The sequence below is a fragment of the Ochotona curzoniae genome, unplaced genomic scaffold, assembly GCF_017591425.1.
Source record: "Ochotona curzoniae isolate NIBS_2020 unplaced genomic scaffold, NIBS_Ocur_1.0 contig_2855, whole genome shotgun sequence".
Taxonomy (NCBI): Eukaryota; Metazoa; Chordata; class Mammalia; order Lagomorpha; family Ochotonidae; genus Ochotona; species Ochotona curzoniae.
In genome coordinates, this window is record NW_024465615.1 from 1,478,669 (window position 1) to 1,505,004 (window position 26,336).

The 26,336-nt window shown below is 43.7% G+C and overlaps 1 protein-coding gene across 5 annotated transcripts in view; it reads right to left on the reverse strand.

Moving 5' to 3' along the window:
• LOC121154750 (intracisternal A particle-promoted polypeptide) overlaps window positions 1-26,078 on the reverse strand; it is a 51,089-nt gene extending 25,011 nt beyond the window's left edge. For 4 of the 5 annotated variants that reach the window (XM_040977757.1, XM_040977755.1, XM_040977754.1 and 1 more), the window contains exon 1: window positions 25,887-26,078. The gene's annotated coding sequence lies outside the window, so the exon portion shown is untranslated. Of the gene's footprint in view, window positions 1-13,140; window positions 13,162-25,886 lie in introns of those variants that run through there. The other variant, XM_040977753.1, reaches the window with a different exon arrangement.
• Window positions 26,079-26,336: the final 258 nt, after the last annotated feature.

Sequence of the window (26,336 nt, forward strand, 5' to 3'; positions counted from 1 at the left end):
ATGGAAGATCTTCCTCTCTGTCTCTCCTCCTCTCTGTATATCTGACTTTCCAATAAAAATAAATAAATTTTTTTTTAATTAATCTGGTCTGGAATCACCTGACAAAATTTCTTTTGGGATCTCCCCAATTGAACTGCCAGACTCAGAACCCTAATCATGAACAGAAGTGCAGGTTCCATGGTATGCCATGGAATGCAAGTGCCAGAGCATAGCCTCCTAAGAGGCTCAGACCGAGCAGTGGACAGCACAATCAGGTGCACGTGGAGGATATGGCAGTCTATCGGAACCTGCAGAGGATACCTGGCACCACAACAGAGGACAGAACAAATCGATCAACTACCCCATTCATATGTTGGCAATGAAAAACTGGGCAAACGGAGACTCTAAGATGGACTATGCCAATCAGTAGATTCTGCAGCGACCTCAAGGTGCTTGGAATGGCAAGATTGGCAGCAATTCATAACTGTTGAACTACCAAAACCACTTGAGCAAGACCCTCAGAGCATGCCTCACATCAGGGACCTGGGATGGGTGGGAAACTGGATGGGTCTTCTCCCTTTGTCTTACCCATTTTCCTGTAGCCCTTGAGCCTTTGTGCCCTAATTAACTATGTAAAGATTATCAAAAATAAAGAAAAAATGGGGAGAAAAAATCCGCAAGGTTCTAACGTAACTGCTAGAACTTGAGCATCCACAGAGTGTCAGCATATTACATTTTTTAACTAGCTTACAAAGACCGTGTATTTGTCTCCACACAAATGAGAACCTGCAGTCCCTAATGCAGCCTACTGATATACTAACCAAGGTTCCCTGAGACTGAACTCTAGCCGCTGACCTCCCAGTCTGATACCCCGCCTCTCACTGGCTGCAGACAGGATCCCGCTAATAGGAGGAACTGCACAGGGACTTAGGGCACCCAAATTTGAAGAAGCAGATTATTAGGAAACGGTGGACATGTCCCAAGCAACCAAAGGCCATCTGTTGGGTGTGTGACCTTGAATTTGCTGCCGAGAGCCTCTGGACGATGCTTTGGCAAAGATGTCGGAAAGAATTCCCAGGAGGAGCTGCAAAAAACCCCGGGTTTTGTGCTTGGGTTGGGGATGGGTGGGTGGCTAGAAAGCTGTCCTAGGCTGCTGCTACACTAAAAAGCAGCCCTACGCTACTAAAGGGCGGGGTGGGGGTAGGGCGAGTCTCAGCACAGGGGTCGAGGGAGAGGGGGTTCGGGGACATCGCCTCCGGCTTCCCCAGTCATGGCCGGGGACGGGCGAGGCCGCGGAGGCGTGGAGCACAGTCAGCTCTGTGAGGGCGAACACACTGCGGTTGTCTGAGCCGTGCCCGAGAAGGCAGAAGGCCGAACCACTTCCAAGGGGGCTCTTCTCTCGTCCTTAAGGGTCCCGAGAGCCCGGGAGAGCCGAAGAGGGAAGTTCCCACCCCCGTGACAGACGCGCGCGGGCCGCAGGCCTTCCTTACCCGCCGTCGCCCCTTCCCGCGGGCGCCCGCTCAGGCCCTGTGTGCGCAGGCGCGAGCCGCCCCAGCGCGGAGAGGGCTGGGCTCAGCCGCCCGGGTCCCCGGAAGACAGCGACGCCGCCGGGCCTTGCGGATCCGCGTCCGTGCGCTCGGCCTGCCCGGGCCTGCTGTACGTGCGTGTGCGGGCTTCTTCCGCTCGCGGGTAGCGGGACCGCGGGCACGTCCGGGCTGCTCATTACTGCGGCCCCGGGCTTGCGTTCGCCATCGCGCCTAGGTTCTCGCCGTGGTATCGCCTCAGGGCGGAAAGCATTGTTAAAGATTTAGAAGGTTGGCATGGTATATAGTAAACGCTGGGAGGATTCAGGCCATAACTTCGTTCTTAGCTATTTTACTATAAGTGTTGTTTCATTCTTGTTCATCCAGTAGAAAACAACGCGACTGCACTTAACTAATTCAACATTCCTGATTCTTATAAAATGTATACAACATTCCAGAGACATTATCCTGGCTCCGTCATTAAGGAGATAAATAAAATATGTGTTATGTATTTATATTTACATAAAAGTCGTGATGCTAAAAAAAACTGTAGCACCACTAACATTAATTTTATGACTTCCTGTTAGGTTGTAATGAGCAGTCTGAAAAGTATTAGTTTAGAACACTGAGAGTAACACGGGTATCTGCATCTACTGTTGCTCTAGAAAATACTTAGCCCTTTGCCAATTGTTCCAGTCTCCGTGCTCACCAGAGAGAGTTCCTTCGCTCTATCAAATGTTTCAATTTTGTATGACCTGGCAGGTGTAAGGCAGGGTTTCATTTATATCTGCATTTGTACTCCGATTATTAATGAAGTTAGGCAGTAAAAAGATATTTACAGGATACTATGAGCTGAATTTAAATCACCTTATGGAACTCAAGCCCCCAGTGTATGTAATGGCATTTGGGAACTGGACCCTCTGGAGGTAATGCAGGTTCATGAAGGTGGGGCCCACATGATGGCATTAATGCCCTGTAAGAAGAAATACAGCCAGCTTTTTGCTTGCTTTGCTTTGCCTGTTGCTCTCAGACAAGGGACCATGGGAGCACACGGTAATATTATAGCTGCCAACCAGCAGAAAGAAGTGATCCCAAGAAGAAACCTGTCTTGGGCCCGGCTGCATGGCCTAACGGCTAAAGTCCTCACCTTGAACACACCGAGATACCATATGGGTGCCGGTTCTAATCCCGGCAGCTCCACTTCCCATCCAGCTCCCTGCTTGTGGCCTGGAAAGCAGTTGAGGACGGCCCAATGCACCCTCCTGGATCCTGGCTTCGGATCGGCCCAGCACAGCTGCCGTTGCAGCTTATTTGGGGAGTAAATCGGGTCTCCTACTGGTCTCCCACACAAGTACATGGTCCAAAGGCTTTGGGCCATCCTCTACAAGCAGGGAACTAGATGGGAAATGGAGCAGCCAAGGTACAAACTAGCACCCATAAGGGATCTGGGAGCTTTCAAGTTGAGAATTTAGCCATTGAGCTATCATGCTGGGCCCTAAATTTCTTTTTTCTATAAAATCCATGTCTTTTGCCCGCTTTATAAATTCTTTTGTTTCTTATTGATTAGTAGGGAGACTTGTGTTTGTGTTGTCAATAATTTTTGTTTTAGCAATACCTTTTATTTATGGGCTAATTTTACCAATTATTGTATACTATGTTTTGTACATTTGGTATATGCTGGAGAAATCCTTCCTCCCTCCAACCCCAGCCATATAAATGTTATCTTTTAAATTGTTTAAAGATTTATTTATTTTTATTGGAAAATCAGATATACAGAGAGGAGGAGAGACAGAGGAAGATCTTCTATCTGCTGATCATTCCCCAAGTGGCCACAATGGCCGGAGCTGAGCTGATCCAAAGCCAGGAGCTTTTTCAAAGTCTCCCAATTCATTGCAGGCAATGGCTTTATCTTCTACACTACAATACGAAACCTGATTTCTGTTGTTTATTAACCATTTAGTTTATGGTATTTTATTATAATAATCTGAAGTAACTGACCATTTAATAAGCACACATGAAAAAATTATATATAACTTATTGGGTGAATAAATATTATTTTCCCAATTCATCTCATCCTTGCAGAGTTAATAATTCCATCTCTTCTCCAGTGCTGAACAATGTACTGGGGTATAGAAACGCAACCGTGTGGATTGATCAAAGGCTAGGGTTTTCAAAATGAACACCATGAGAAGAAAATGAGCCAAGGACCATTATAAACATAATGACTGAAGTGATGGACTAGATGAGACATTCTGAAAAGCCCCCCAAAAATGTGTTCAGTGCAACATGCCAGCTTGTTCAAGGCCTCAGATGAGCCTGTGGCTCAAGACTACTATTTGCCGATATTCTCCTTTTACCAATTTCTGGTTTTTTTTCTGAAATAAACTGAGAAAGGAAGAAGCCGATTTGAAAGTGAACTTCATTTATTCAACGACTGCTTACTGTCAACAACATAGAAGGTGGCAATACAGCATTGGTAGTTGTGGCAATATACTGAGATGTGAAACAAAGTTCCTGCTCTTGTGAGATTGCATTCTAGTTGGGGAGACAGAAGATAAACAAATGAAGAAATCTGTGATATATCACGGGATGATAATGTCATGAAGAATAAATAAGAGGATAAAGAGTGGCTTACTGGGAAGAGGTCAGCATTTTCACTTAACAGGGTAAGCTACCATGTGCAGTGCTGGCATCCCATATGGACACTGATTCTTTTCCCAACTGCTCCACTTCTGATCCAACTGCTTACCAAAGCACCTGGAATTCCAGGCTCCCAGCTTCAGCCTGACAAACCACAGCTGTTATCATTTGGAGTTGTGATACAGTAGATGAAAGATCTCTGTATTTATTTATTGAAAGGCAGAGGGTTATTGTTAAAGTTTTATTTTTACTTATTTGAAAGGCAAAGTTACAGAGAGAGGAGAATCTTTCTTCGATTGGTTCCTGCCCCAAACAACTGCAATAGGCTAGGCTGGGCCAGGCAAAAGCCAAGAGCTCCCACATGGGTTCAGGGACACAAAAACTTTGACCACTTTATCTTACTTTCTCAGGCACATTAGCAGAGAGCTGAATTGGAAGTGGAGCAGCCTGGACTCAAACCAGTGCTCATACAGAATGTTGGTTTTGAAGAGATGGTTTAACTCCCTGTACCACAGTGCCTCCAAAACACCTATGTAAAAAGTGAGTTTATCGAGGCATAAATTACATAACACAATAAATTCACTTTTTGGAGGCATATAATTTTAACTTTTGATGAGTACTTTGCGTTAGTTCAGGTTGACCTAAAAAGCTGATAATAACAAGACTTTTTTAAAGGGAAACATTTGTGATAGAAATTGAGAGGAATCTGGGAAAGGCTTGGAGAGCCATGTCACCACTGTGTAAGCCTGAAAAGAGAAAGACAATATCCACCAGTGTCTTTGAGTACTAAGAAATGTAAAGATGAATTGGAAGAACTGGAGCTAAAAGTTAGCTTCCTGAGGCACACTTACAATAAATTTGTTTTAATATTCTTGCTATAGTCATTCAATATCTGAAAGCACCATGCTGAAATAGGCCATTGCTGGTGATGGATTTCTAAGCCTAGCAGCTAAGACCCTAGATCAATTATGTGGCCTGAGGTTGCAAATTTGTAAAGTACATTTAAGAGGACATCACACCTATAAAGTCTTATACCAGAACAACCAAGATACAGATTATTTCCATTATCCCATAACCAGAACTTTTTTCATACTATTATTTATTCCATTGATTTAAAACGTAGAGAGATTTAGCTAGACAGTTGGACATAGATGATCCATCAGTTAATCCACTTTTCAAATGCCCACAGCAGTCAGGAACAGACCAGTCCAAAGCTGGGAACTGTGAAGTCAGCTCAGATTTCCCATGTTGGTGGCAGAGTCCAACTACGTAAGCCATAATTGTTGCCTCCATGCTGCACATTAGCAGAACAGAATTGGTAACAGAGCTGGGACTTGAACCCAGTCACTCCAATATGGGATGTATATATATCAAGTAATGTCCAAATGCGCACCCCATAATTTTTCACTTCACACATAAAACTGTACATACTGGTGCAGCGTGGTATGATGTTTTGACACATGTACTTAGTGTGTGGTGATAAAATCAGAGTAACTAGCAAGTCAGTCTCATCCAACCTTGATCATAGTTTCATGTTAAAAACATCCAAGTTCAGGGACTGGTGTGATGGTCTAGAGGTTAAATATTTTTCTTGAACATGCCGGGATCCCATATGGGCACCAATTTGTGTCCCATCCCACTCCCTGCTTGTGACCTAGGGAAAGAAGTAGACAATGGAACCCTATATCCGCATGGGAGACCTGGAAGAAGCTCCTGGCATCGGATTAGCTCAGTTCCAGTTATTTTGCCCAGTTGGGGAGTGAACCAGCAGATAAAAGAGCTTTCTCCCTGTATTGCCTTTTCTCTATAAATTTGTCTTTCAAATATAAATAAAGTCTTTAAAAAGTTAAGTTCAAAATCCTTTCTATTATTTTAAAATATACAGTAACTCATCATGACCCCTAGTCACATCATAAATCTAATCATAACATAAAACTTTGGAACAGATATGGGGTGTGAGTGAGATCACACCAGACATGTCTAAGGTTTATTAAAAGTATTTATTAACCAGGCTTGGTGATAATAGAGCACACTAGAAATAGCAAATTACAAGTCCATATGGCAATCCAACCAATCATAATCCAACCAAACATAACAAGAGGAACAAATGATCATTATCCTTAAATCCATCCTTTAAGCTGAAGACCTATGTCCCAGCTCCCCCAACAATATAAGTTATCCTAAGAGACACACAATGAAATACATGGACATACTTACAAAGCTGCAGACATTCACCTTTCCCTAGCTCCTCTGCCTACGTTCCATCACTGCTAGGCCTCAGCTCTCCTGAACTCCTGATAGTACACAAACCAGAAACAACATTACTATATCCATTGTCCCATCTGAGTCCACAGAGACTATGCTCAGTGTGTTACCTGTCCTGGGTCAGTCAAGAAACACCTAACCAGAAAAAAAGAGATCCCCTTTAAAGAGGCTTATAAGGGGAGTGGTTACACAACAATGCAATACCATCCCCTCCCAGATAATAGGCTAGTGACAGGAGGGCAGGAACGACCACCCAGGTGGTGCAGGAAAGTGGCTAAGCATAAAATTAACATTCCATTGCTGTTAAGCCCCATCTTCAGGACAGAGTGTAGGGGACACAGCCACATTCAATTTACCCACTGTCAATGGGTGCTGACTGTCACTGGCTGCACCCCGTAACTGAACTTTATTCTCTTATATAATCACATATTTAAATTATTTATTTGAGAGACACACACACACAGATGATGAACACAAAGTAAAGGCTACCATCCATTGGTTCCTTCCCACAATAGTGGTAGTGATGGGGAAGTGGCCTGAAGAAATCAGGGATCTCAATCCAGGCCTCACATGAGTGTGGCAAATGTCTGACTCCTTGAGACAACACAACAAAGGTCTTCATGAACAGCAAGTTGGAATCAGGAGCCAAAACTAGGAAGCCAACAAAGACACTCTGATCTGGGATACGGGTGCCTTCACCAACATTTTCATCACTAGTTCAAATGCTTGCCTCCACAGTCTTTTTTTTTTTTTGTAAGATTTATTTATTTTTATTGAAAAGTCAGATATACAGAGAGGAGGAGAGGCAGAGAGGAAGATCTTCTGTACAATGAGAGAGGAGGAGAGGCAGAGAGGAAGATCTTCTGTACAATGATTCACTTCCAAAGTGACGGCAACAGCTGGTTCTATGCCGATCTGAAGCCAGGAGCCAGAAACTTCCTCCAGGTCTCCCATGTGGGTGCAGGGTCCCAAAGCATTGGGCCATCCTCTACTGCTTTCCCAGGCCACAAGCAGGGAGCTGGAAGGGAAGTGGAGCTGCAGGGATTAGAACCGGTGGCCATATGGGATCCCGGCGCGTTCAACGCAAGGACTTTAGCCGCTAGGCCATGCAGCCGAGCCCAGTGTTTCTGTACCTATTAAGTGAGCATAACTTTCTTTCTTTCTTTCTTTCTTTTTTTTTTTTTGGATAAAGATTTATTTTTAGTGGAAAGTCAAATACACAGAGAGGAGGAGAGACAGAGAGGAAGATCTTCTGTCCAATGATTCACTCCCCCAAGTGACTACAATGGCTGGTGCTGCGCCAATCCGAAGCCAGGAGCCAGAAGCCTCTTCCAGTTCTTTGGGTCTGCACCATGTGGGTACAGGGTCCCAAGGCTTTGGGCCATCCTTGACTGCTTTCCCAGGTAGCAAGCAGGGAGCTGGATGGGAAGCAGTTCCTCTGGGACATAAACTGGTGCCCATATGGGATACTGGTGTGCAAGGCGAGGACTTGAGCCATTAGGCTACTGGACTGCTCCCAGCAAAATTCTGAGGATTTTTTTTTTCTAATCACAACCTTTCTCATTATCTCTAAAGTCCTTCATAAATTGCTTAGAGTCAATCTTGATAGCTTAATGTATGTGAATCCTTCTTGCTAAAGAGAGAGCTGCTTGTTCCCTGAGCACAGTTTAGAGGTCAGAATGTTTAGTATCTTCAAGTAGGGTGAATGGCTTTTACACCCTTGTCAATCCCTGGAGGCAGGCGTCCTTTATCCCTTCCGAGATAATCTTGAATGAGGACATTAACAACAATAGCAAATGCAAGTATCAGCCATCACCAACCAACTGCTGCAGCCATGGGTGTGGTTGTACAAGCCTAGTAAGGAATATCTGGGAGGGACACTAAAGCATTATCTGCTTTGCACAATATCTTACTCAGTTATCACAAAGGTCAACCAGTCTCAAAGCCTTTCATTATTCTGGTGGTCACTGAATTATCTCCCATCTTATTTAATCCTGTCTTCTCTGGAAAATTAGAAGCAATCATGAGCTCTCATTTTCAAGTTTTCAATCACATTTTGAAATTTTCACTTACAACTTACAATTCTTTTTGTCGAATTTATTAGTAGGTACTTGTTTGTTTTGGCTCCTATTGTAAATGGAATAGTTTACTTTCAGATGGTTCACTTTTAGTGCATAGAAACATAATTGATTTTGGTATATTGTATCCTGAAATCTTGCTCAACCCGATTATTAATTTTATATTTTGGAAGTTGGGCTCTCTGTAAGAGCGTGTCACCTTGTACATAGACTGATTTCCTCCATTCCAACCTGAATTGAAGAGCTAATTGGAGAGGCAAATACAAGGAATGAAAACATACGGGAGCAGAAAATTCCACAGAATCAGTGCCAGAGTATGTCAACAAATTTATGGAAACCAAGTATGGACAAGTCTAAAGAGTTAAAAACTCTAGGCTCCCAGTCATTGTGGGGTCCCCACACTTCTGTGAATTCTGCATCAACGAAAATGTCGCCTCATGAAAAACACTGGCTTGTTTGTTCATTTCTTTTTTTTTTTAATATTTTTATTTTGAATTATGTGGTTGATTTCCTTTTTTTTTTTTAAGATTTATTTATTTTTATTGGAAAGGCAGATATACAGAGAGGAGGAGAGACAGAGAGGAAGATCTTCCATCTGATGATTCACCCGCCAAGTGACCGCAATGGCTAGAACTGAGTCAATCCGAAGCCAGGAACCAGAAGCTTCTTCCAGGTCTCCCATGTGGGTGCAGGGTCCCAAAGCTTTGGGCCATCCTCCACTGCTTTCCCAGGCCACAAGCAGGGAGCTGGATGGGAAGTAGTGCTGCTGGGATTAGAACCGGCACCCATATGGGATCCTGGTACATTCAAGGTGAGAATTTTAGCCACTAGTGCACACTGCCGGGCCCTGTGGTGCATTTTCAAAATGGGCCATGCCACCAAGCCCAGGAATCATAAATCTATCAGTCTCTTATTTAAGTGTATCCTGACATTTTTGGTAGAGACCATGTCAGACAGTCCAGCACCCAATTGTCTACACATGTCCACCAGTTTCATTGGAAATCCATCTTTCATCTAGATGCAAGGATGCATGTTCCATTATACCCCCATGTCCGTATATGATAGACCCCAGTACTCCATGACTATACATTACCAGATGTGAGAAGCCATGAAACAAGGTCAATGTTAATTTCTTTATTTGAAAGGCAGTGTAGCGGGCCTGGTGCTGTGGCCTAGCGGCTAAAGTCCTTGCCTTGAATGCACCAAGATCCCATATGGGTGCCAGTTCTAATCCCAGCAGCTCTACTTCCCATCCTGCTCCCTGCTTGTGGCCTGGGAAAGCAGTCCAGGCAGGCCCAAAGCCTTGGGACCCTGCACCTGTGTGGGAGACCTGGAAGAAGTTCCTGGCTCCTGGCTTTGGATTGGCGCAGCACCAGCCATTGCGCTCATTTGGGGAGTGAACCATTGGACAGATCTTCCTCTCTGTCTCTCCTCCTCTCTGTATATCTGCCTTTCTAATAAAAATAAGTGTTTAAAAAACAAAAAATGAAAGGCAGGGTAGCAGAATTTTTCTTTCACTGGTTAATTCCCCAAATGGCTTTAATAGGCAAGCTTGGGCGAGGTTAAAGCCAGGAACTAAGGATGCCATTCAGTTTTCCCAGATGGCTGTCAAGGTGCCAACTACATGGGCTACCATTTGCCTCCTCCCTTGCAGATTAACAGAAAACTGTATAGAAAGCATGGGATAACCAGGACGCAAAACAAGCACTCCAATCAGGGAATGTGAGTGTACTAAGTGGCGACTTAAACCACTGCACATCAAAGCTCAACCTCGCTATATTCTGGGTTTTTTTTTTCAATTTTTAATTTTTTAAAAAGATTTACCTATTTACAGTTGTAGGCATCTGCATAGGTTGCCTTTTACCTAGACAAATGTTATACTGCTGGGAGAAAAGCAGCTAGTAGCTATTGCGGGCATTCTGGGCCTGGTAAATGCCAAATATGTGTTAACTATACCCTATGCTTACACTATGTTTACTTTTTTTATTCTAATTTTTTTAAAGTGTTTTTTTTTTTAAAGGTATGGGTCCTGGATGAGAGAGCCGTGCAATGGCTAAACTGGCTAATCTTACAACTCCCAAGTGCTGGCATCCCATATGGGCATCGGTTCATGTCCTTGGTGCTCTACTTCTGATCCAGATCCCAGCTTTTGGCCTGGGAAAGCAGTGGAAGTGGCCCAAGTCTGCCTGGGAGTGGACCTGGTAAAAGAAATTGGGGAAATGTCCTGCTACAGCTCTTGCTAGGCTGCAGTACCCATTGGTATACATATGATCTGTTGTACCCAGATTTTGAGATCTCCAGAAATCAACAGAAGTTTGAAGTCGATCCAAATACACAACGGTGATTTATTGAAGCTCAGCACATCCGAGCCTGGGTTCTTGGTTGAGAGCAGGCAGGTGGCTGACAGACCTGAGTGTGGCCCCAAACAGAACATTCATAGGATTTTTGTAGGGGCAGTCCACAATAGCTTGAAAAGGGGAAATTCACAATAGTGTGCAAGGTAAGGGGAAATAGCACACATTCCCTACCTATCTCGGCTGGGCAACCCTTGCCTCCAGCAACTAAGGCAAATACCTACTTAATTAATTGGAGCCACCTGTGAGATACCCAGACTTAGGTGGGCCTTGATTCATAAAATTGGGACCCATTAGTGCTAAAGGTCACAGAGGCTGCTAAAGGTCACAAAGGCCTTTTGGCCTGCAAGCTCATACAATTTCTTAGTAGCAATGAGCCATGAACAAATGATTGGGATTTTGATATTAAGGTTCTTCAAAGCCAGTTTGGAGGAGTGCTAGGCAGGATCAGTCTACAGCAGGCCAACTGCCTCATCAGAGGATGAAAAGCGGAACAGGTTGGACAATTCTGGTGAAGCTCTGTAGCATGTTCTTAGGTCTGTGGATGTACTGAAGTGGACTCTGTCAATCAGTAGACCTTGGAAAGATTTTCTCAGCCCTGGAGCAATGAAAACAACAATTTGTCAAGGTTATTGAAAATGCTCAAGTAATACCTTTAGAACACTTCCCCCCACATCCAGGTCTTAAAGGCCTCGATCATCAAAGGACCGTCTTCCATCCCCAGGTGGTGATGATGTAGTTTGACATACCTCTCTCCTTCTTCCCCTGTGGACACAGGAGGAAAAAAAACACTGGACTGAAATATGTGTCCCACCTACCTTCCTCTTTACTTAACCCTCCTCAACCTAATCAGAGGCCCACATGGGCATAAATTCCTCTCAACTATGTGAACAATATTAAGAAGAAAATAATAGAAAGTTTTAAGAAAATATTAAAAATAGTCAGAAAATTTAAAACAGCTATGATTAAAGTGATAGGCCAAGGTGTCAACACAGTGGTATAGCAGACTAACTCTGCAGTGTCAGCAATCCATATGGCTGCTGGTTCACATTCTGACAGCTTCACTTCTGATCCAGTTCCCTGTTTATGGCTTGGGAATTCTTCGAAGTGGAGGATGGCTCAAGTCTTTGGGCCCCTGCAACAATGTGGGTGACCCAGAAGAGACTTGTCTTCGGATCTGCTCAGCTCTGACTGCTGGAGCCATCTGGCGAGTAAACCAGGAGATGGAAAAATATCTTTTCAAGTAAAAATAAAATCTTTGTTTTTAAAATCCTCTTTGGTAGTTGGAGAATTCAGCAATCTTTACCGAAAATGGACTGGTCTAAGGGGTAAAATATCAATGAGAATATAGTATAACTCAACAACATATCCATCAATCAACTGGATATAGTATAGACTAATTTGCCCAACAACAGCAAAACATAGATGCTTCTCAGGCTCATTTCGAATAGTCATGACAATAAATCATATTGTGTGTCATAAAACACACCATAACAAATTCAGATAACAACCCCATCATGTCTATTTTCAGATCACAATAGAATTAAAGTAGAGAGCTCAGTGCCATAGCCTAGCGGCTAAAGTCCTTGCCTTGAATGTACTGGGATCCCATATGGGTACTTGTTCTAATTCCGGCAACCCAGCTTCCCATCCAGCTCCCTGCTTGTGGCCTGGGAAAGCAGTGGAGGATGACCCATTGCCTTGGGACCCTGCACCTGTGTGGCAGACCTGAAGGAAGCTTCTGGTTCCTGGCTTCAGGTTGGCGCAGCACCGACTGTAGCGGTCACTTGGGGAGTGAATCATCGGACAGAAGATCTTCCTCTCTGTCTCTCCTCCTTTCTGTATATCTGACTTTGTAATAAAAATAAATAAATCTAAAAAAAAAAAAAGATGGAAAGAAGTACACTTTTAGGGTGAGTGTTTTGGTACAGTGGGTTAGTTGCCTCTTGTGGTACCAGCATCCTGTATTATTTCTGACCCAGCTCCCTGATAATGTGGGGAATACAGCAGATGATGGCTCAAGAACTTGGGCCCCTGCCAACTACAACGGCGATCCAGATGGAGCTCCGGGGTCCTGCCTTCAGACTAACCCCAGCTTTAATAGGAGGTCATGTGCACAGAGCAGGGGGGGACCCTAGAGTGGAGCAGGCAGACAGGAGGAGGCTTGTATCCCAACCCTGAAGACTCCTAGATCCTCACCAAGGACTATCAGCATGAGCTCCAAGGACTACATCCCAACTGCCAAGGAGACTACGGGGAATTGGAGTGCCTTTGGAGGCCGAAAACTCTGAGGTAACCCACCTCAGTTTGGATCTCCACAAGGGATGCAAGAAGCCTAAATCTTGACTTGCAGGATCCAAGGTCATCGGAACAACAACCAGGAGCATTGAGCAGTCTGCAGAAACAGAACAGTAAACTTCCTTCAGGACTAGGGAGAGGAGCTTTCTCTGGTCCTTGCCTGGTTCCCGACTTTGGGTCCCCACCCTCTCTCATAATGGTCATCAGAAACCCCTCAAAACAAACTAACAAACAAATAAACAAAAAAAACTAGGATAGACAGAGAACAGCAAGGAAAGCTTAGAAACAGACAGGAGGGCCCGGCGCGGTGGCGCAAGTGGTTAAGTCCTCGCCTTGCACGCCCGGGATCCCATATGGGCGCCAGTTCTATCCCGGCAGCCCCGCTTCCCATCCAGCTCCCTGCCTGTGGCCTGGGAAAGCAGTCGAGGACATCCCAAAGCTTTGGGACCCTGCACCCGCGTGGGAGACCCAGAAGAGGCTCCTGGCTTTGGATTGGCATAGCATCATATCAGCCGTTGCGCTCACTTGGGGAGTGAATCATTGGATGGAAGATCTTCCTCTCTGTCTCTCCTCCTCTCTGTATATCCGCCTTTCCAATAAAAACATAATAAAAATAAATCTTAAAAAAAAAAAGAAACAGACAGGAAAGGGGCAGTGGGGATGCACTTATAACTCACTGGGTGGAACACAAAGATTAGTCACTCCTCACTAGGGTATTGAAGATTTCTCTGCATACCCCTCCTAAAACCACTCACCTAAACTGTTGACATATGTCTTGTTAGAGTTATAGAATTAGACCAGCCAAAAAACAGCCAGGTTCTGCAAAAATCTTGCTTCAATGCCATAAACTGCTAAATACTAAAATTAAAATAAACATGAGACAGCTGAATAGTAATCTATAGTCATTTTAAGGTGTATAGAATCCAGTTGTATATAAACTAATAATTGCAATGTCAATGTAGAAGTCATAGGATGTGGTTCAGAACTTGTACTCTTTTTCTCTCTCTCTCTCTCTTTTAACATGTTGGTTACCCAATACCATGTCAACTAATTCCATTACTTTATAAATTGTTACTGATGTAATGTCTGGGCTTTTAATTCATTGGGATGATACTCTGTCGGCTCTACCTTCTGACCAAAGATGGTCTCCCCAAGAAACCGTTGAACTTATCTGGACAATAAGATGCTGGACTCTGTGCTTGGTATAGGCTTGCAATGAAAGAATCTCAACTGAATTTGAACTGTGGTAATGCAACAAGGTGGAGGAATCCACCATGGGGGGGGTGGTTTGGGGAGGAGTCGGGGGAATCCCAGTGCCTATAAAACTGTGTCACATAATGTAATGTAATCAATTTTAAAAAATGATAAAAAAAAGATTAACCCCAGCTGTTGCAACATTTGAGGAGTAATTAAGCAGATGGAAGATTCCCTCTCCCTCTGTCACTCTGTTAAATAAATAAATACATCTCAAAAAAAAAAAAAAAGGAAAAAGAAAGAAACACACTACTATGGCTGACCCTTTTGTCCAGCCATTAAAGCAGTGTAACAGTGCCTGTGTTTCATGTAGGAACACCTGGGTTGGATTCCTGGCTACGGCTATGAGTTCTAGCTTTTTGTTAGTCCAGGCCCAGAGAGGCAGCTAGGAAGGTTCAATTAATTGGGTTCCTGCCACCTCTTTGGGAGAAAGCTTGAGTTCCTAGCTCCTGGTTTTCTCCCCTGCTAGAGTCATTGTGGATACTTGAGGAGTGAATCAGTGGATGGAGCTTTTTATTCCTACAGTGTGTTCTCTGCCTCTTAATTAACTTATTAAAAAACAAGCATGCTTCTAGGGCTGATGCATTGGCTAAACAGGCTAATCTTCTACTTGCAAGTGCTGGCATTGCATAGGAGCACTGGTTCGTGTTCCAGCTGCTCTGCTTTTGATTTGGACATCTTTTCCTGAAAAAGAAGCAGAGGATGGCCCAAAAACTTGGACCCCTGGACCAAAATGGGAGATTCAGAAGGAGCTCCTGATGCCTGGCTCAGCTCCAGCTGTTATAGCCATTTGGGGAATGAACCAGTGGCTTTCTCTATCTCTCCTCTCATTGTATATCTGCCTTACAAATAAAAAATAAAATGTAAAAAAAAAAAAAATCGAAACTGTATACATTTCTTTAAAAAATTTAAAAGCCGGGCCTGGTGTGATGGCGCAGTGGTTAAGGTCCTCGCCCTGCAAGCCCGGGATGCCATATGGGCACCAGTTCTAATCCCAGCGGCCCCACTTCCCTTCCAGCTCCCTGCCTGTGGCCTGAGAAAGCAGTCGAGGACAGACCAAAGCTTTGGGACCCTGTACCCGCACGGGAGACCTGAAAGAGCTCCTGGCTTCGGATTGGCATAGCATCAGCCATTGCACTCACTTGGGGAGTGAATCATTGGATGGAAGATCTTCCTCTCTATCTCTCATCTCTGTATATCTGCCTTTCCAATAAAAATAAAATAAATCTTTTTTTTTTTTTAATTTTAAAGCAGGGAATCAACAAAGAAATTTAACATAACCAGGGCCCAGTCCAATAGCTTAGTAACTAAAGTCCTCACCTCGCATACACTGGGATCCCATATGGGTGCCGGTTCTAATCCCAGTGAGCTGCTTCTCTTACAGCTTCCTGACTGGGGCCTGGGAAAGCAGTAGAGGATGGCCCAAAGTCTTGGAATCCTGCACCTGCATGGGTGACCCTCAGGAAGTTCCTGGTTCTTGGCTTCGAATGATCTCAGCTCTGGGTATTGTGGGCCACTTGGGGATTGAGTCAAGGGCGAAAGATCTCTCTCCTCCTCCTCTCTGTATAGCTGAGGTTCCAATAAAAATAAATAAATCTTTAAGAAAAAAAAAGAAAATTATTGTAACCAAATCATTTTATTTGAAAACTAAACAAAATCAGTTGGCAAATATATGCACATATTCCAACACACTTAATGATAAGGAAAATACAAGGCAAAATGGCAAAGAGAATTACTTCACTGAAATAAAAACAAAATATCAAGTGAGGATGAGGATGCAGATCTATTAAAACTCTCATTTGTTGCTGATGGGATTGTAAAATGGTGTAGGTCCTGCAGAATGTAGTTTTGTAGTTTGTTAAAAGGTTAAGTATAGAGTTATGGTGTGCCATAATGATTGTACTCCCAAGTATATGCTTGAGAGAAATGAGCACACAGTGCACACAGCACTTGGGAAGGGAATCAGCAGATGGATGCTCTCTTTGCCTCTCTGTCTTTGTCTCTTTGTAACTCTGCCTTTAAATAAAATTAAAAAAAAATTTTTTTCTAAAGGAATTGGATCGTGGTTACCAGGAGCTGAGGAGTGGAGTTCTTAGGAAGACATTTGCTAACAAGTTATAGCGTCTCTTGTTGATATAACGAAAACAGGTATTTATAATGTTACCTAACCATACGTGTGTGAGTGTGTGTGTGTGTGCGCGCGCGTGCATGCTCTAAAGGGGTGAATTTGATGGTAGGTGAATTTTATCTCAGTGAAGCTGTTATTTTTAAAATATTAGATTATGGCATTCCTGGACTCAGAACATTCCGGTAACTTTCTATTTTACTTAAAGGGAAAGTCAGATTCTTCACGTGGTCATGTGGTCTACAAGCTCTGCCTCCCGTTGCCTTGGACTCAGCTTCTCCCTGCTGTACTCTGCTGGGGATTGCGCTTGGCCACATCACTCTCCAGTGCTCATATCCTCAGGCCTCATGCCTCTCAGAACTCTCTGTCTCTGTTTTCATCTGCATTTTTCTCTGTAGCAATTTGTTACTTTGCATACGGCAGTTCTGTCAATGGACCATAGTCAACCCTAGGCAACGTCCACAAGAAGGACTTTGAGTGGCTACTCGGGCCTAACATTTCCCATGGAGTTGAGCAGTCATTTGCCTACAAAGAAAGTCACATAGGCTCCGTTAGGCTTTGTTAGGCTTTCTTTTTGTTTTGTCGTCGTTGTTGTTTGTTTGTTTGTTTTTAAGATTTAGGACCTGGCATCCTGCCTCGTGGCTAAAGACCTTGCCTTGAATGCAACCTGCTTGTGACCTGGGAAAAGCAGTCAAGGACAGCCCAAAACCTTGGAATCCTGCACCTGTGTGGGAGACCTGGAGGAAGTCCCTGGCTCCTAGCTTTGGATCCGTGCAGCAGTGGCCGTTGCGGTCACTTGGGGAGTGAATCATCGGATGGAATAGCTTACTCTCTGTCTCTCCTCCTCTCTGTATATCTGACTTTGCAATAAAAAGAAATACATCTTTAAAAACAAGCAAATAAATAAATCTTCAAAAATTAAAGATAATGGAATTCTGCAGTAGCACGTGGGCGTTTGGCCCAGAAGTTAAGATGTGGATGGGGACACTGACATTCCATATTGGAATGTTTGGGTTGGGTATCTAGTTCCTCCTTTGAACTCCAGCTCCCTGCTCATGTAGACCCTGGGAAACAGTTCTGCTATTTCAAGATAGCGGGTTCCTTCCACGCACTTGGGAGACCAGACCTGGACTGAGTTCTCCAGCTCAGCCCTGGAGAGCTGAAGCATGACACCACTCTCACATACACACACTTTCTCTCAAAATAAGCTGCAAGTATTTTCTTCTTTTTTTTTTATAATTTAAATTTCTTTTAGTAATTTTCTATTATCTTCAGGAAGAAATGTAATGTAGCATTTAAATGTATAAGCCAGGGTTGGTGTACATTGACTAAAATCTTTTGTTGTTGTTGTTGTTGTTAAAATCTTTTTACATCACTAGTCATGTACAATTGGGCAAGTTATTTAACCTCATTAGTAAAATTAAAACAATGAAAGTGACTTTGGGTGGTCATTTCATTGGGTTAAACCGCTACCTTTATCAGATTTGCATGTCATTCGCCAAACTCAAAAACTTCCATTCTCTTCCTGAAAGTTTCCTGTCTTAGACTTTAACAATGGTCTAATATATTTTCAAGTTCCTGCTTTCTTAGGAGAACTATTTAAAACATGATGACCCCATGCTGGCCTGATTCCAAGCCTCTCCCATCAGAACTGGCTCCGCCAGCATTTCTGCATACTGGTGTCCTATCTGTAGAATCTTTTCCCAGCTATTCAGTCAGATTGGAGCCTTCCTCCTGAATCCTCATTGGGCTCCCCTGGAATGTACTGTCTCTCTGCAATGGGTGATGGCTTCAGTGTTTGGGACTTTGATGTGTGTGGTCAGACAGAAGCCTCTTACTTTGATAAGACAAGGTTACCGCCCTTTCAGCCTGATTGTAGCAAGTAAATGCTTTTTCACTTGCAACATTATCTAGGTAATTGCTAAAACCATTATTTCATTACAAATTGCAAAATGTTGGTATATAATTTTTTTTCATTCTTTTTCCGTTTGGTAATATCCTTCATTGTTTCCCACATTATTTCTTTAGTCACCTTAAAGCAGAGACTATTAGTAAAGGCAGGGAGGAGCTTGATGTCTGCCATTGTTTCTAGTTTTAAGAGTGATGAACCAGTGCCTTGGAACCTCCAAAGGAGACTCTAAAGGGGATTATAATATTGTTATAAAAAAAGAAATGTTTGTGTTTGATTTGCTTTAACTTATTTTAATCGTACCCTTTTTGATATTCATATTATCCCATCTCCAGCTGGCGGGTATCTATTTATTTGAAAGGTAAAGCAGCACAGAGAGGTCAGAGACAGAGAGGGAGAGAGTTACAGAGAGAGAATCTTCCATCCAGTGCTTCGCACCCCAGATGGGCCACAAGCCAGAACTGGGCTGACCAATGCCCACAGGCCAGAACTTCATCCTAACTCCCTACATGGGTAGCAAGGTCCCAAACTCTTGGACCATTCTCAGCTGCCTTCCTAAGAGGGATGAGAAGCAGAGAGGTTGAAGCTGGAACCAACCACCTGCTACAGGATGTTGGATTGCAAGCTATAGCTTAACTCACTGTCACCATATCAGTCCTGACTCTGAGTTAGTGCATAGTCTGTACACTGAAATTATCTTTTTTGAAAGGTTATATGAAAAACTAGAGAATAGAAACTTCATAATTTAAGCAATCTATTTTATATACAAAGAGATAACTTGAATATATTCATCAGAAGCTCACAATTATTTGTTTTTCTCACTTAATATTTTAGGTACTTATTTTTTTTTAACAGGCATGTTCATTTCTTTTTTTTCTTTAAGTATAATTTTTTTAAGATTTATTTTATTTTTATTGGAAAGGCGGATATAGAGAGAGAAGAGACAGAGAAGATCTTCCATCCAATGATTCACTCCCCACGTGGCCGCAACGGCTGGAGCTGAGCCAATCCAAAGCCAGGAGCCTCTTCCTACGCTGGTGCAGGGTCCCAAAGCTTTGGGCTGTCCTCAACTGCCTTCCCAGGCCACAAGCAGGGAGCTGGATGGGAAGTGGAGCTGGGGGATTAGAACCGGTACCCATATGGGATAGCAAAGCTTACAAGGCGAGGACTTTAACCACTATTCTATTGTGCTGGGCCCTAATCAATCCTCCACTTCTAAGTGGTGGTATTCCATAGAGTGCTGATTCATGTTCCAACTGCTCCACTTTCCGTCTAGTTCCCTCTTTATGGCCTGGGAACGCAGTGGAGCAGTGGAGGATGGGCCAAATCTTTGGAACCAAACAACAAATAGATTTGTTTTATCTCAGACTCAAGAGTTACACACACATATACACACAGAAAGAGAGAGAGGGAGAGACAGAGTGAGAGAGAATCTTCCATTGCTGGTTCACTTCCCAGATGGCTACAATGACCAGGGCTGGGCCAGGCTGAAGCCAGAAGCTTCTTCCAGTGAGTGGTAGGGGTCCAAGTAATGAATCATCTTCCACTGCTTTTTTGCGCATACGCTGATAGCTGGATTGGAAGTGGAGCAACTGGGACTCAAGCCAGTACCCGTATGAGATGCTGGTAGTGCAGGTGGTGACTTTACCTGCCTCCAATTTTGCCCACATGTAACTAATCTGAAGGATTCGTTTCCTTTACTGTGCTGAAGATTAAGTTTGCTATACTCCCATTTGTCTGATTTCCCCTATATTGCCTGAGTTTTGTGGGGTTTTTTCTTTAATTTCTCCTAAAAACTGATAGTTTGATGGAAATAGGGACAATTAGGAAAAGCAGTTCAATGAAACAGCCTGTTTCTAGGTCTGAACAGAAACTTACTGCATAATATAACCTGAGGCAAAGGCGAGGCTGTGTTACATATCAGACAAAGAAATGGACAGTTCTGCAATGCAAGGAAGCTAGATTGTAATGCAGTGGTTGTTTTAGCAAAAGGTTAAAGGGAAGGAGTAGGCACATTTGCGGAGGATCCACTGCTTGTTTTTGGTGTTCAGCTCAGAAGTGCTCAAATTGTTGTATATCCTCATTTGGCAAGCAAATCTACAGAGCATTAAAGGGTAAGTAATGTTGCTTATTTATACTTTAGAACAAAATTGAACTCAAATTTAACATTTCACCAATGTCTTTACTTCCTTTATGAATCAAAACTTCTAACATGTGGAGAACTGCTCTGAATCTTTAAAAAAAAAAAGTATTTTCTAAATAACTTAAATGGAGGGCAGGCATTGTTGTGTAGCACATTAAGCCACTACCTGTGATGTTGGCATTCTGTATGGGCACTGGTTTGAGTCCTGGCTGCTCCAAGTCTGATTCTTGCAAATAGGCCTGGTAAAACAGCAGAAGATGGTGGCGCAAGTATTTGAGACCCTGCCACCCATGTGGGAGCCTCTGATGAGGTTCCCAATACTTGGCTTGGGTCTGTCCCAGCCCTGGTCACTATGGGCTCCTGGGGAGTGAACGAGCAAATGGAAGATTCTCTCTCTTTCTTTCTGTGCCTTTCCCTATTTCTCTGTAACTCTTTGAAATAAATAAGTCTAAAAAAGGTTAGTCTTGAGCCTGGTGTGGTAGCCTAGCAGCTAACGTCCTTGCCTTACATGCACAGGGATCCCATTTAGGCTCTAGCATGGGTCCAGGCTGCTCTACTTCCCATACAGCTCCCTGCCTGTAGCCTGGGAAAGCAGCTGAGGACAGCTAAAAGCCTTGGGACCCTGCACCCATGTAGAAGACCTGGAAGAGCTCTGGCTCCTGGCATCAGATCAGCTCAGCTCTGTACATTGCAGCCACTTGGGGCATGAATCAGTGCATGGGAAATCTTCCCTTCTGACTCTCCTCCTCTCTGTATATTTGACTTTCCAATAAAAATAGGCAATTTTTTCTAAAAAGTTATTCTTTTTTTTTTAAAGTCAGATATACAAAGAGGAGGACAGACAGAGAGAAAGATCTTCTGTCCGATGATTCACTCCCCAAGTGAGCACAATGGCCGGTGCTATGCCGATCCAAAGCCAGGAGCCAGGAACCTCTTCTGGGTCACCCACGTGTGTCCAGGATTCCAAAGCTTTGGGCTGTTCTTGACTGCTTTCCCAGGCCACAAGCAGGGAGCTGGATGGGAAGCGGGGCTGCCGGGATTAGAACCGGCACCCATATGGGATCCCGGGTGCCTGCAAGGCGAGGACCCTAACCACTGCGCCATCGCGCCGGGCCCTGAATGTCTATTTCAATTCCATTTTCCATGAACTTTCTGAAGCATCCTTGTTTTGTTTTTTTCTTTTTCTTTTTTTTTTTTTTAAGATTTAGTTGTTTTTATTGGAAAGGTGGAAATACAGAGAGGAGGAGAGACAGAGAGGAAGATCTTCTGTCTGATGGGGTTCACTCCCCAAGTGACCACAACAGCTGGTGCTGAGCCAACCTGAAGCCAGGAGCCAGGAGCTTCTTCTGGGTCTCCAACATGGGTGCAGGGTCCCAAGGCTTTGGGCTGTCATCGACTGCTTTCCCAGGCCACAAGCAGAGAGCTGGATGGGAAGCAGGACTACTGGGATGAGAACTGGCGACCATATGGGATCCCAGGCATGCAAGGTGAGGACTTTAGCCACTATGCTCTCACACCAGTCCCTAAAGCACCCTTGTACCTGATGGCTTTATTTTGATGACAAGGAGAGGCGAGTGCCCCTTGGATGTCTTGTGATCTAGACTGTGTTTCCTCCAGGGGTCAGTCAGGGCTTCCAGGAGTTGGGTTTAGCCAGAGAATCACATCCTGGACAGGATGTTTTTCCAACAGTTTTTTTTGGTTGTTGTTGTTATTAATGTTAGGTACTTTCCAAAGATAATTACTTATTTCAAAGGCAGGACTTGTCTACTCTGACCGCCCATTAGAATTGTTTTAAAAGTTTGGAGAGCAATACTGGGCTTAATTCCTTAAGTGAGTAATTGGCTGGGGATGAGTTAGAGACAGCTAATGTTCTAAAAATTCTCTAATATTTTATTCTAAACTTGTATACAGCCTGCGAGTAGAATAACTGCTCTAAATAGAAGGACAAACCTACAGGCTTTTGATAATAGGGCCAAAAAAATTAGGCACAAGGGACTGTATATGATAACCTGTTTGATCTAGACATCAGTAATATATTTTCAGTGCTTTCCAAGATATGTATATTTATTTTTTGTGTTAAAAATATGTATCAGAAACCGTACAAGGTGATATAAACTAGGCAATGTGGAGGATCTTCTCAAAGCTCATGTAAAATGTGTGTCAGGAAAAATCAATTCCTGGACTTCAAAATTTTTTGACACCAAATAAGCTGAAGTCCTATTCATGTTTTTCCCATGAGCTTTTGAAGTATTTGAATTTTAAGATAGTTTTTTAAAAAGCATTTGTTTATTTTTATTGCAAAGTCAGATACAGAGAGGAGGAGAGACACAGAGGAAGGTCTTCCCTCTGCTGATTCACTCCCCAATCAGCCACATCAGCCGGAGCTACACTGATCTGAAGCCAGGAGCCATGAGCCTCTTCCAGGTCTGCCACATGGGTGCAGGGTCCCAAGGCTTTGGGCCATCCTCACCTGCTTTCCCAGAACAGAAGCGGGGAGTTGGATGGGAAGTGGGGCCACTGGGATTAGAACCAGTGTCCATATGTGATCCTGGTGCATTCAAGGCGAAAACTTTTGCTGCTGGGCTACTGCACTGGGTCCTGTTTCTTTAAATTGATTAAACTTCATTTAAAAATATTTACTTGAGAAATAAATAGACACAGAGATAGTCAGTACCAGCTCTTATTGATTGTTTTACTCTGAATGCTGAGAATGGCCAAAAATGGGGCTGGACCCAACCTGGGAGCCAGAAGCTCATTCCAGCATTTCAATGCGGGTGACAGGGATTTAGCTAATCGAGCCACCAGCTGCTGCCTTCCTGGGTCTGCTACGCCAGAACAAAGCCAGAATTGGGAAACTCAACCCAGGTCTCCCACATGGATGGCAGGACACAAGCACTTGACTGATACTTATTTTTGCTCCCAGGGTGCACATTATTAGCATGTTACTGAAAGTGCAAGCAGAGCTGATTCAGATAGCCAGGCACACCAACATGGAATGCTGGTGTCTCCGGCATCATTATAACTTAATTATTTGTCCCTTACTTAATAAATTTTGCTGAGCACTCCATAGCACACCATAACATATGGCAAATAATATTATTTTATTCCACTATAAACGTTAAATTCAATTTCATGGTAATGGTGATCCTCTTGTCTGTAAGGACATGTTTCTCCCTTCTTAAGTAACAGCAAAATAAGCTGCAGGTGTTTTAGTGTAGTACAATTATCCTGCTCTCAAAAAGTCTTTTAAAATTTTGTTTATTTTTATTGGAAGGCAGATCAGTTTTACAGAGAGAAGAAGGAGATAAAGACATAAAGCTCATCCGTCCATCATCTGATTCACTCCCCAAAATGATCACAACAGCTGGAGCTGAGCTGATCTGAAGCCAAGAGCCAGGAGCTTCTTCTGGGTCTTCCACGTGGGTCCAGGGTCCCAGGATATTGGACCATCCTCTACTGCTTTCTCAGGCCACAAGCAGGGAGCTGGATGGGAAAGGAGCAGCCACAAACTGGTGTCCATAAAGGATCCTGGCACTTGTGTTGGGAGGAGGATATAACCATGGAGGCATTGCCAGGCCCTTGCCTCAATCATTTAAAAAAAATTTATTAATTTTTTATTTACTTGAAAGGCAAACACACACACGCGCACACAGATCTTCCATTTGCTGACTCATTCCGCCATAGGCCTGCAATAACTGGGGCTGGGCCAGGCTTAATCTCAGTCTCCCATGAGGGTGGCAGCGGCCCAAGAACTACAGCCACCACCTGCTTCCTCCCCGGTACAGATTAGCAGGAAATTGGAATTGGAAGTAAAGCTGACAATAGAACCTGGGCACTCCGATATGGCATGTAGGCATCATATGAATTGCTGTGCCAAATGCTTGCCTATTAATTATTATTTTAGGCAGAGGAATGGTGACTTCTTAATTCTGTTACTCCTTTTACATTTATTAGCTGACATTTTTCCCTAATGCAAAGCTTTTTCTCATCTGCTGGGAATTACCCAACAGATACATGCATCACTATATATATATCATTATGAACTTGTTTAGTTTTATCCATTCAGCATTTTACAGTCATATCCCCTTGTTCTTTTTGATGTTCAGAATATGCCAAACTTGGTCAAGGAGAATTCCTCATGGAATTTTGAAACTGACCCCCTGTGCTTGTGGCATTAGTCTTTGAGAGCTTCCTTTTTTCTAGTAAAACAAGATATTCTGGAATCACCTTGTACTTCCCTTACCACAAGCCTTTGCTAAATTAAGGAAGTGTGGTTCATCTTAGGGAATGCGATACTGATTACTATTGAGCTTTGCTTTCTTTTGGATTCTCCTGAAAGCAGATCCTGAGACAAAGACTTCAGGGCGATTAGTTTATTTGCAAGAAGATCCCAAACCAGGAAGTGGAGAAATGAATCAAGGAAAGAAGAAAAGTCAGGAAAGATGTCTTTTGAACATCTGGCTCCATAGGACTCGATTCTGCTGCAAACCCTACGTGGAAGCATCAAGACTGTACCTCTGGATCCCAGCACAGTAGCTTAGTGACTAAAGTCCTTACCTTGCATGTGCTGGGATCCCAGGTGGGCACTGATTCTAATCCCAGCAGCTCCACTTCCTATCCAGCTCCCTGCTTGTGGCCTGGGAAAGCAGTCCAGGATGGCCCAAGGCCTTGGGACCCTGCACCCATGTGGGAGACCTGGAAGAGGCTCCTGGTTCCTGGCTTCGGATCAGCACAGCATCGGCCGTTGCGCTCACTTGGGGAGTGAATCATCGGACAGAAGATCTTCCTCTCTCTCTCCTCTCTGTATATCTGCCTTTCCAACCAAAAAAATAATAAAAATAAATCTTAAAAAAAAAAAAGGAACTTCCTCTCTGTCTCTCCTCCTCTCTGTATATCTGCCTTTCCAATAAAAATAAATACATCTGGGCCCGGCGCGGTGGCACAAGTGGTTAAAGGTCCTCGCCTTGCACGCCCGGGATCCCATATGGGCGCCGGTTCTAATCCCGGCAGCCCCACTTCCCTTCCAGCTCCCTGCCTGTGGCCTGGGAAAGCAGTCGAGGACAGCCCAAAGCTTTGGGAACCTGCACCCGTGTGGGAGACCCGGAAGAGGCTCCTGGCTTCGGATCGGCATAGTATCGGCCCGTTGCGCTCACTTGGGGAGTGAATCATCGGACGGAAGATCTTCCTCTCTGTCTCTCCTCTCTGTATATCTGCCTTTCCAATGAAAAAATAATAAAAATAAATCTTTAAAAAAAAATAAATCTTAAAAAAAAAAAATAAATAAATAAATACATCTAGCTTTTTAAAAAAGTGTGTACCACAATACTTGTGGCAGGCATTCTCTTAGGCCTCGGCTTCCATGAGTCACATTCCAGGCCAGAGTGCTGGTTGTGTCCAGGGATTTTGCTCCTGATCAAGTCCTGCTAATGCATTCTGGAATCAAGTCAGTGGATGATGCTTCAGGGTTGCTCCTACTTGGGGGGAATCCAGATGGAGTTCAGAGCTTCTGGCTTCAAACTGGCCTACCCCTGGCTATTGTAGGTATTTGAAAAATGACTCAGCAGATGGAAGGGGTGTGTGTGTGTGTGTGTGTGTGTGTGTTGCCTTGACTTCAAGTAGATGGAAAAATTGCAGCATTTTCAACAGGTACTTGAGTTGATAAGGAGGCACTGCAGCTGTTCATCACAGCTTCAGGTGAACTCAGAGCAGGTCTGAGTGGATAAAGGAGTAGACATATATAGGAGCTATTACACAACATCGTTGATGCT